Source organism: Botryllus schlosseri, chromosome 16 (genome assembly GCF_051294905.1).
Source record: "Botryllus schlosseri isolate E-star chromosome 16, Bs_hap1, whole genome shotgun sequence".
Lineage (NCBI taxonomy): Eukaryota > Metazoa > Chordata > Ascidiacea > Stolidobranchia > Styelidae > Botryllus > Botryllus schlosseri.
Window position 1 is genome coordinate 12,766,979 of NC_137251.1, and position 9,442 is coordinate 12,776,420.

At 40.3% G+C, this 9,442-nt stretch overlaps 1 protein-coding gene across 1 annotated transcript in view; it reads left to right on the forward strand.

The window, feature by feature from the left end:
* LOC145458884 (beta-1,3-galactosyltransferase 1-like) overlaps nucleotides 1-9,442 on the forward strand; it is a 214,785-nt gene extending 205,343 nt beyond the window's left edge. Inside the window, exons 2-4 of the transcript XR_013921217.1 lie at nucleotides 6,760-6,885; nucleotides 8,186-8,371; nucleotides 9,265-9,442. The gene's annotated coding sequence lies outside the window, so the exon portion shown is untranslated. The remainder of the gene's footprint in view (nucleotides 1-6,759; nucleotides 6,886-8,185; nucleotides 8,372-9,264) is intronic.

Consider the following 9,442-nt stretch of genomic DNA (forward strand, 5'->3'; position numbering starts at 1 on the left):
TGCTATAATACCCACCAGACGCCAAAGAAACTACTTCAAATGTGAGGCACGTCCAGGTGTATTCTCCCTGTAGGCCTACAATTTGTCAAGTCACAATTCAACCATACGCAAAATCAAAAAAAATGACTGTAAACCCCAAAGGTCAATGTACTAACAAAAGGGACACTGTAAAACCAGTGTCACCCGAAAAATCTGCTATGATACCCGTAAGACATTGAGCAAACTCCTGTATAATTAGGCAAGTACAAGTATTTGTCCCTGCACAATTTTTCAAGCTACCATCATCATGGATTATAATCAATTAATCAGAAACTCCGTAAAACTCCAAGGCATATACGTGTACATTAGCAAAGTATATCCCGGTTATGTATGAGTCTTTTACATTGATTTGTGCTCACGCTTCATAGACATTATGAAAATGACCGTTTTAAACCATACACATACCTCGTAAAATCTCCACACGAAGCCAACAGAAATTCGAAAACCCGCAAAACCTTTACATTTTGCTTTAATGCATGCGAAATTATATTGAAAGCAGGGTGTGTTCAGCGAATCTGGTTCTGTCAATCGCGGTGACTTTGGTAGTTTCTGGCACTTTTGATACGTTTTGAGTAGGTTAAACTGGTTTTTCATTCCCGATGGCGATTCTTTGAGCTAGTAACAATCTGGCTATTGGCTACCGGTGTCAATATACCAAACCACCTTTTTATCAAGTTAAGTCTTCATGCTTTTTAGAAATTGAAAAAAAAAATCACTAGCCTATGGTCTATGCACTCAAGCATTTGCACTGTACAACTTTACAATATATAATGCCCGCAAACTCGAATACGGTGTAATCAGTACGAGTAAGGACGTCAGCTGCATGGTCAGCATGGAGTATCCTACTATATGACTGAGCAGGTAGGTATGGTTGAAAATTCAAAAATTAATCAAAGCCACAGATGTTTACATGAAGGTATTTATCTGTTAAGGCAAGCTTATACTAGTTATACATTGTTACTAATGCTACACCCTACATTCAATAAAATATAGATATACATCTAGCATATTATGTGTCTTTCTTCATTTCTCGCTCTGTCTTTCGTGTCTAGCGCCAGCATGCGTACATTGTCCAGGTATATGGTATTCCCAGATCTAAATTACCTACACAGTTTCTGATTTCGCCTTTCGGAAATAAATAACGGTCTCGCCAAAAAAGATCAACGAACCAGTGTTGATAATGGATCGCATTCATTCACTGAGCAGGACCCTCCCTGTTAGGTGAGCACGGGATGCCAATTTATGTGAAGATTGTGAGCAGTGAGCAAGGCACCATTCTAGCCGTCAGGTCAGGTGAGCACCTGCCATCGATTCCAAACGGGATTCATTGCTTACTCCAAATAAAAAATATATAATCTCTGCAGAGGTCGAACCACTGAGCTATATAACCCCAACCCAAATCCGCAAAGAGATGATAACCGGATACCAACCAACTATTACTGAAGATTGGACGAATAGCTTGATTCTGAACCCAAAACAACAGAGGGAGGGATATTCCTGCACTGCAAACTGCAATCGAGGAAAGCTGATCGAAATTTCCCGCGTACATTTTGGAACGCTGTTACGACGGGTATCGATGGCAGCAACGGGAACTGCGTAGTCACCGTGAAAATCAATCAATCAATCAGGTTTAAAAAACATCACAAGACTGCGATACAATGAAAAGATAGGAAGGTGTCGAAACAACTTGGAGTAGCCATCAAGATCAGACACCCACCTTAGCCTAGGCGAAGTAAATAAGAGGCATGCACATTCCACACTGAATGAAAAGTAATGCCGAGAATATAAGACGCAAGCGACAAAATGAGGGGACATGTGGCGGAGGGCGAGGTCGATGTTAGGTCGTGGTCCGGTAATCCTGAAGACTGGCTAGTATTGATTTAGAAGAAATTGCTTGTATTTCGACTTGACAAGACTCGACAAGACAAGACTCGACAAGAACTGCCCAGAACATGAACGAGAAAGATTTCGACGTTTCAGGAATCGCACCGTTCATCTCATTTCCAAGGCAAAAGCAAAGTACAATGAGAGATTTTTCAACAGACACAAAAAGGACACTCGAAAAACATGGTCAAGACTTAACTCTTTCCTACATCGGGAAAAAGGCCATAAGTCTGTTTCGGAAATTGTGAATTCGGATACCGGAAACAAACTTTCAGACCCGGCGGCCATCGCGAATCACTTCAATGAATATTTTTGTAACGTATGCCCTAATATTGCTTCTTCTATTACAAAACCTGTGTCGGCCAGGTCAGAGGTGAGATCGATATCCCAGTCGATTGTGCTTGAACCTACGACCAAATACGAAGTAGAAGTAGCCATCCACAAACTGAAATCGCACAAGACCGTCGGCTATGACCAAATCCCATCATGGTTTTTAAAAATGATAAGCCTGCATATCGGTCAATATATGGCCCATTTTTTCAACATCATGGTCGAAAATGGAGTCTACAAAAGCTACCTAAAAAAGCCAGAGTAGTCCCTGTACACAAAGCTGGGGATAGAACTAATGTCACCAACTACCGTCCGATATCCGTTCTCCCATGCATCGGGGTTGTATTCGAAACGTTGCTCCTCTCCCGCCTGTCCTCATTCCTCGACAAAATGTCTATCATTTCCCCTCAACAATTTGGCTTCCGAAACAAACACCAAACCGCACATGCCCTCCTAACAGTGGCCGAGCAGTATTATGATATCTCAGAGAAGCGAAATGTGGGATGTAGCATTTTTCTCGATCTAAAAAAAAGCGTTTGGCTGCGTGGATCATAAAATTCTCATCTCGAAATTGGTGCGTTACGGACTTCGGGGCCAACAACTTGAGCTCATGAAAAGTTACCTCACTGGACGCCAACAAATGGTTGCGATCTCAAACACCTTGTCCTCTCCTCACCTGGTGACCTGTGGTGTGCCCCAAGGCTCAGTACTTGGACCGGTCCTCTTCACCTTATATGTCAACGACATTTTTGAAACCTCCTCATTTAACACCATACTGTTCGCTGATGATACTCACCTCCTCTCTTCCGCATCTTCGACGGCAGAGCTGGATGCCCTGACTGGTGACCAAATGCCCAAAGTCCATAGTGGACGGCCCAGAACAACCTTTGCATAAACGCCTCGAAATCCCAATTGCTGACAGTAAATTCAAAAAATAATCTAACCGTTAATATCGCAGGCCAGCCCGTTTCCAACACAGATAATGCCAAATATCTCGGGGTTTTACTGGACTCGAACATGTCCTGGAAGAGTCATATTCAGTCCCTAGAAACTAAATTATCTCCGAAGTGCGGCCTGTTCTACAGCCTTGAGCGCTTCATGTCAGCATGGGTTCTTCTGATACTCTTTAAATCTCTAATCCAATCGAAGTTACATTATGGTATCCTCTGCTGGGGGGATGCCAGTAAAACTGCACTCAAGCCACTGCAGAAACTACAGCATAAAGTACTCCGAATCATAGCTAGGGCCCCAAAGGGGCTTGGCTGCCCATCCAATAAGTCGCTGCTGAAGAGATTCGGCGTCCTAAACATAGAAGATATGCGGAAACTAGAAATCGCCAAGTTTATGTATCAGTTTCACTGCGGTCGTTGCCCCGAATATTTCAATGACTTCTTTACCTCTGAATGAAAAGCGCACAAGTAGGCCTACAACACACGCGCGTCCACGTCGTCCAAATATCATATGATCGACCGTAAAGATCATCGCTCTATCAAATATGTCGGACCTGATGTGTGGAACAGTATCCCGCCGGCCATCCGGCCAGTCGACGAGCATGTCCACATTCAAGTCGAAATACAAGCAATTACTACTAAATAAATACAGTCCATCCTTAAGATTACCGGACCATGACTGACCTATCGATCTCGCTTCCCATGACACGCCGCCCCATTTCTTGTCGCTTCCTTTTTCTATACTATCTTCTTTACTTTCATTCAGTGTGCATGCCTCCTCTTTACATCGCCTAGGTGTGGTACCGGGAGGAAGTTGGCCATCAAATTCTAGCCATCAAAAAAAAAATTCGGAACTACTATGTACACCCAGCAAACACAAAACCGTAAAAGGATCATCCGGGATCATCTCGATTAGGTTCTGATTTTCTAAGTGTCGAGGGAATGTCTAAAATACGTAGTAGGATGGTCTTGTGGTTGTATTCAATCAGAATAAATTCATACTCGGTGATGTTCCATCTCATGCATTAGGCTTCGTTATATCCGGTAGTTAACCTAATAATGCAAATTTTCTATCTCTCGCGGGTACGACTAAAATACGTAGAAAGGATGACTTTGTCGGTACATTCAATCACGATGAATTCTATCCGGTTTTGTTCGATCTCATGCGGTAGCTTCGTTCTATCCATTAGAAAACAATGTTCTCCCTTCGTTTTATTGCGTGAGGATGTCACCGGTGTTGTATATTCGTGTTGTTGCTCTAAGGTCGAATAGTTTTGTTTTCCTCTGATATATATGATCTTCATTATATATATATTCGCTCTTTCGGTAATCTCGCATGGTCAACGAGTATGGTTAATAGTTTTATTCAGAGAATAACTAAATAAGTGATATGTTGTACGTTTAGGAATATGATTATCGATGCGTGACTTCTAGAATATTTCGGCGATTCAAATTTTACGTCATCGCGCCATACAAAGATTTGAAGCGCAACAGGTCGCAGCCAGGCATAGTTCGCTCTTTCTGTATGGTAAATGCCGTAAATATATAGGAATTGTGACTGACTGAGGTAGCGGGTTAAAGGTATATATGCAGTAGCATATAGCTTATGGGGTATTTCGAATTGCCTGTAGTATATGACGCCTAGAGCTGTTCGACTTTCTGCAAAACAGGTGTAGACAACTATAGAAAAGTTTCAGCTTTTCCAGGTTAGAATTAGAGCTAAACCGTTTTTCCGAATTAGATTACAGTTATATTGCTGGCATTTCGCTCTAATTTAGTGAAATTAGACCACTATAATTCGCTTCAAACATCTGAATTACCGGTACCTATACCTACGGTATATCATAATATTTATGCTTGAATTTTCTAGGTATATAAGTCATATAGATACATTCCTGTAGAACACTGATTCATGATTTTATAAAAGTTGGTGCAAGAATGGAAATTTTCAACTTGATGTTGATTAATGGAGCAAAATTTGATATTTGAGTGCAATTATACCTCGAATCCAGTGACAAGATTATTAATCGTTGAAACCAAACGCAGCTTGATTATGTTGGCCAGAGAATTTGGCTAGCCAGACCATATTGATGGAATATGGTCACAGTAAGATAATATTTTGAGCTATTTTACATGAACTTTCCAACATTTGATTTGATATGTCCACTAAAACAGTTGTTATTCTGCTTTCGAATAAGACCTTAATTGCTGGTTTCAATGGTAACTGTGTTTGTCAAAGGCTGCAAAGGTAATTTCTTTTCCTTGTTAGATGTTTATTTGTTTGTTTGTGGTGTTCATGGTGGTGGTTCGACTACACTGGTCATTTTACACCAGGCCGATTCTTATTAATATTATTCCGTATCTGCCCGATTACCAGTGAACTCGGCACTTGGTGAATTCGGCCGCACAAACTCGGCACTTGGTGAATTCGGCCGTGGTAGATCTCGTAGCGGTACCGGTCACCATGATTGGTTACTGGAATGTTTGCCGGTGAACTTGGCACTTTGAGTGGTTGTCAATGTTGTACGGCGGTCAGGGCATGCGTAGATCACACAGTCACGGCGTGATTAGATCACAGATTGCGTAATTGCGGGAAATAACGCGACGCTCTTCACTTGGTGAACTCGGCCCTTGGAGGAATTGGCACTAGAACACCTTCGCATTAGAAATGCATTTAGTATGAATGAACAGTATCAAAAAGGAAATTTAAACGTGTCGTGGCTCGTGGTAGATCTCGTAATCTTGGGATCCTTCAACCGTGTTATCGAGACACCCTAATCCCAGAGTGGAATCGTCTCTCCAAAGGCAAAAAATAATTTATTTTGACGTGATCATGCGAAACATTTGTTGATGAGGAACACTGGCTTGTCGTGATCAATAAACGAAGAAGCGCCGCTTGATGTTCCACAGTTTTGATCTCACATACAACGCCAAGATCCATCTTCTCAAAACTTACACGACACAGGCCCGTGACTCACGCCATCGATTCCAAGCAGACCGCGCGTGGTCGGTATATGAGCGCTGTGTTATTTCCCGTGGCTACGCAATCCGTGATCTAATCATGCCGTGACTGCGCGATCTACGGATGCCCTGACCTCCTTACAAGATTGACGAATCACTTGATAATACTATTATTAGTTTGATAATTCATATTAATAGCTGTAAATACACTTCATTTCAAAATTTCCCGAGGGCCGAATTCACCAAGTGCCGAGTTTGTGCGGCCGAATTCACCAAGTGCCGGGTGCATCGGCAACCATCTGCCCACTTACAGCACGGCCCACTCCTAGGCTTTTTAAGACATGGCTATGCGAATCAGATGGCGAGGAGGAGCCTAGATAAACTGCCAACACTTCGGTAGGAATTATGGAGTCGACGTGTCACGCTCGAACCCGCAATTCATTGGTGTTTAGCTATAATGGAACGTACCACTACGTTTCCTCGCCATACCTTGTAAAATGAGACCGTAGCATTTGGCATTTCGTGTGGCAATTGACTTTTGTGTGGAAAATTGTGTTCGTTTTAGAACTTATCCGAAACTTTTATTCCGCCATAGATTGTATATGATAAAACAATATCGGAATTGATCCTAGAAGAATTCCAAAGCAACTCACCGCAAAGGAGGATTTAAAGAAGTTTGATGGAAAATTGAATGAAAGCAAAAGCCTTTGCAAGAGATGTGGTATGTTGAATCTGTTTTGGTATTTTTAAATAGGCCTACTTTGTTGTGCCGATAGCAGACAGTATATATAAACGTCAGATGTGGAAGCTATCAAGGTGTTTTTAGAAATTTAGTCAGTCAAAGTGGACGATCGTATTGCTTGGATTATATTTAGGCTTATTTTAGCATCTTTGAGATGCAACTCTAAACGTGGACGGTCATGAACAGTAGGGCTCTTCAAAAATGACTTTTTTTCTCAAATCGTACTGGCTACTTGATAAAATTGTTAGGTTACCTAATTTAATCCTACAAACAAAATATGGTTCAAATCCAGCCAGTATCCGCTTTGCTACAAGAGAAGAAAGTTCCTATTTATTATATAAAAATGAATAATAAAAAATTTGAAGATTTTCTGTTAACCCCATGAAAGTGTTAGGCTGTCTATAGAAACGATGCTCACCAAATTTGGTTCAATTCCAACCAGTGGAAGCGGAGTTATTGCTGTCGAAAAATTTGGATTTTAATAAAATAGTACTTACGGTGAGCACAACTTTAATAAGTAGACAAAGAATCGGTCACCGTGAATACTATTTTATTCAAATCCAAATTTTTCGACGGCAATATCTCCGCTTCCACTGGTTGGAATTGAACCAAATTTGGTGAGCATCGTTTCTATAGACAGCCTAACACTTTCATGGGGTGAACAGAAAATTTTCAAATTTTTATAACCTATTTATTTTTATATAATAAATAGAAACTTTCTTCTCCTGTAGCAAAGCGGTTACTGGCTGGAATTGAACCAAATTTTGTGTTTAGGCTTAAATTAGGTAACCTAACAATATTATCAAGTAGCCAGAACGATTTGAGAAAAAAAGTCATATTTTAAGAGCCCTAATGTCCATGTGAGAGAAACGTTTTAGGGTAGGCCTACTCATATGTCTCGCAGCGTTCTCTACATAATTGTCAATTGCGATACAAACTGTTTGCTTGTATTGGTAAAGCCATCCAACTTCGAATTGTAAAATGTTGGGAGTCTTGATATCAAATTTTTGAAAGGTGCACTTTGAGAAGATTTCGGAATCTGTCAAATTATACAAAAATTTAGCAAATTCTTTGACATATTTCATCTATTTGGGACTCGATCAACGTAAAAGAATTGGTAATCATTTTATACAATGTATTGTATTTGTAGTTGAAGTATAGTAATAATTCTTATGGTTACCGCACTTGTAACGATTCACGGCCATAACTGGAATAATTAGAATGATGTAACTTTCAAATTGTCATGCATTTTGCAACCACATTGTTCTCAATTTTCAAGGTGCTGACCATTCGAGGAAGAATCACCCACCGGGAATTCACGATCCGTAAACGCGGCCGACTGTTTCTCTCCTCAAGCGGAAGCGACAGAGAAGAGGAACGAAGAGAAAAAAGGAGCAGAAATAGCAAGAGTGTGACAAGTCGCGTCCGTTCGCTTTAATGCGTATTTCCATCCGCGAAGTAGTAGGTGGGAAAACTAATGGGCGTTTGGTTAGGGCTTATATAAGGTTGACTCCAGCGCTGTATTTGCTTAATGTTGCTATGAAATAGGGGTGGTGTCATTTGGTATCAATATTGACTATTGAAAGACCATTTGTTAGTGGTCATGGATTTGTTCGGCCAGTATGCAGTAATTTCTGATGGTCACTTCCCGGGCTTCTGTTCTCTAACCCCTCATGATTGTTATTCTGCTTCTAGTAAGACTGTCGATTCTAATGTTTTATCGTATCATTTATCGGAGGTTTCGCTCGCTTTATTTACAACGTTTTGCTCTCTGCTAGGTCAATTACTGGCTGAGTATCACTACAGCCTAAGAAACTGCACTAATTCTCATTTTAATGTCTTGCTGGTTATCTAACTGTCAATTCTAATAATTTATTAATGTCTATACCAGTGCCGCCACTCAAATGTTTTGTTCTCTGTACACAATATTGTTAGGTCTTCAGCTTTCCAGGCAGAGTATCATTCCACTTTCTAGACTTGAGTATATATCTCTCCAACTAGCTGCCAAATAACTGATTCATTTGGATTGTTGAATTGATCATTTTGGACAGAATGTGAAGAAATTTTAGTCAAGAATTCTTTTTGTGTTAGTGGCTGTTTTCAAAGAGTGCTGAAGTAGTCATCGTTGATCTTGATAATCAAGTAGAAGTGACGATTGAAGTCAGTTCTCTAGTCATATAATATTAAAAAATATAATAATAAAACTTGAAAACTTGAGTGGAAATAGTTCAGAATCGAATCCATTTTAGTACGTATGGGCGAAAAAAATGTAGGAGTCATTCGTTAGTCGCTACCTCTGCCATTTTCGCAGTACGAATGTCTTAGCTATTAATCATCATTTTCATTTTATTTCTGCAGGGTGTTGAGAAAAAAGGCCGCATGCTGGTTATTTAACTGGCTCATCAGAAGATGAAACCTGATGATAAGGACTGTTTTCACTTTCTTTCTAAAGACATTCGTTCGTTTGTTCGTTTTATTTTTTACAACGGCATTATTGCCAATTCGTTTGAAATTAAATTATCACAAATGTGATTAA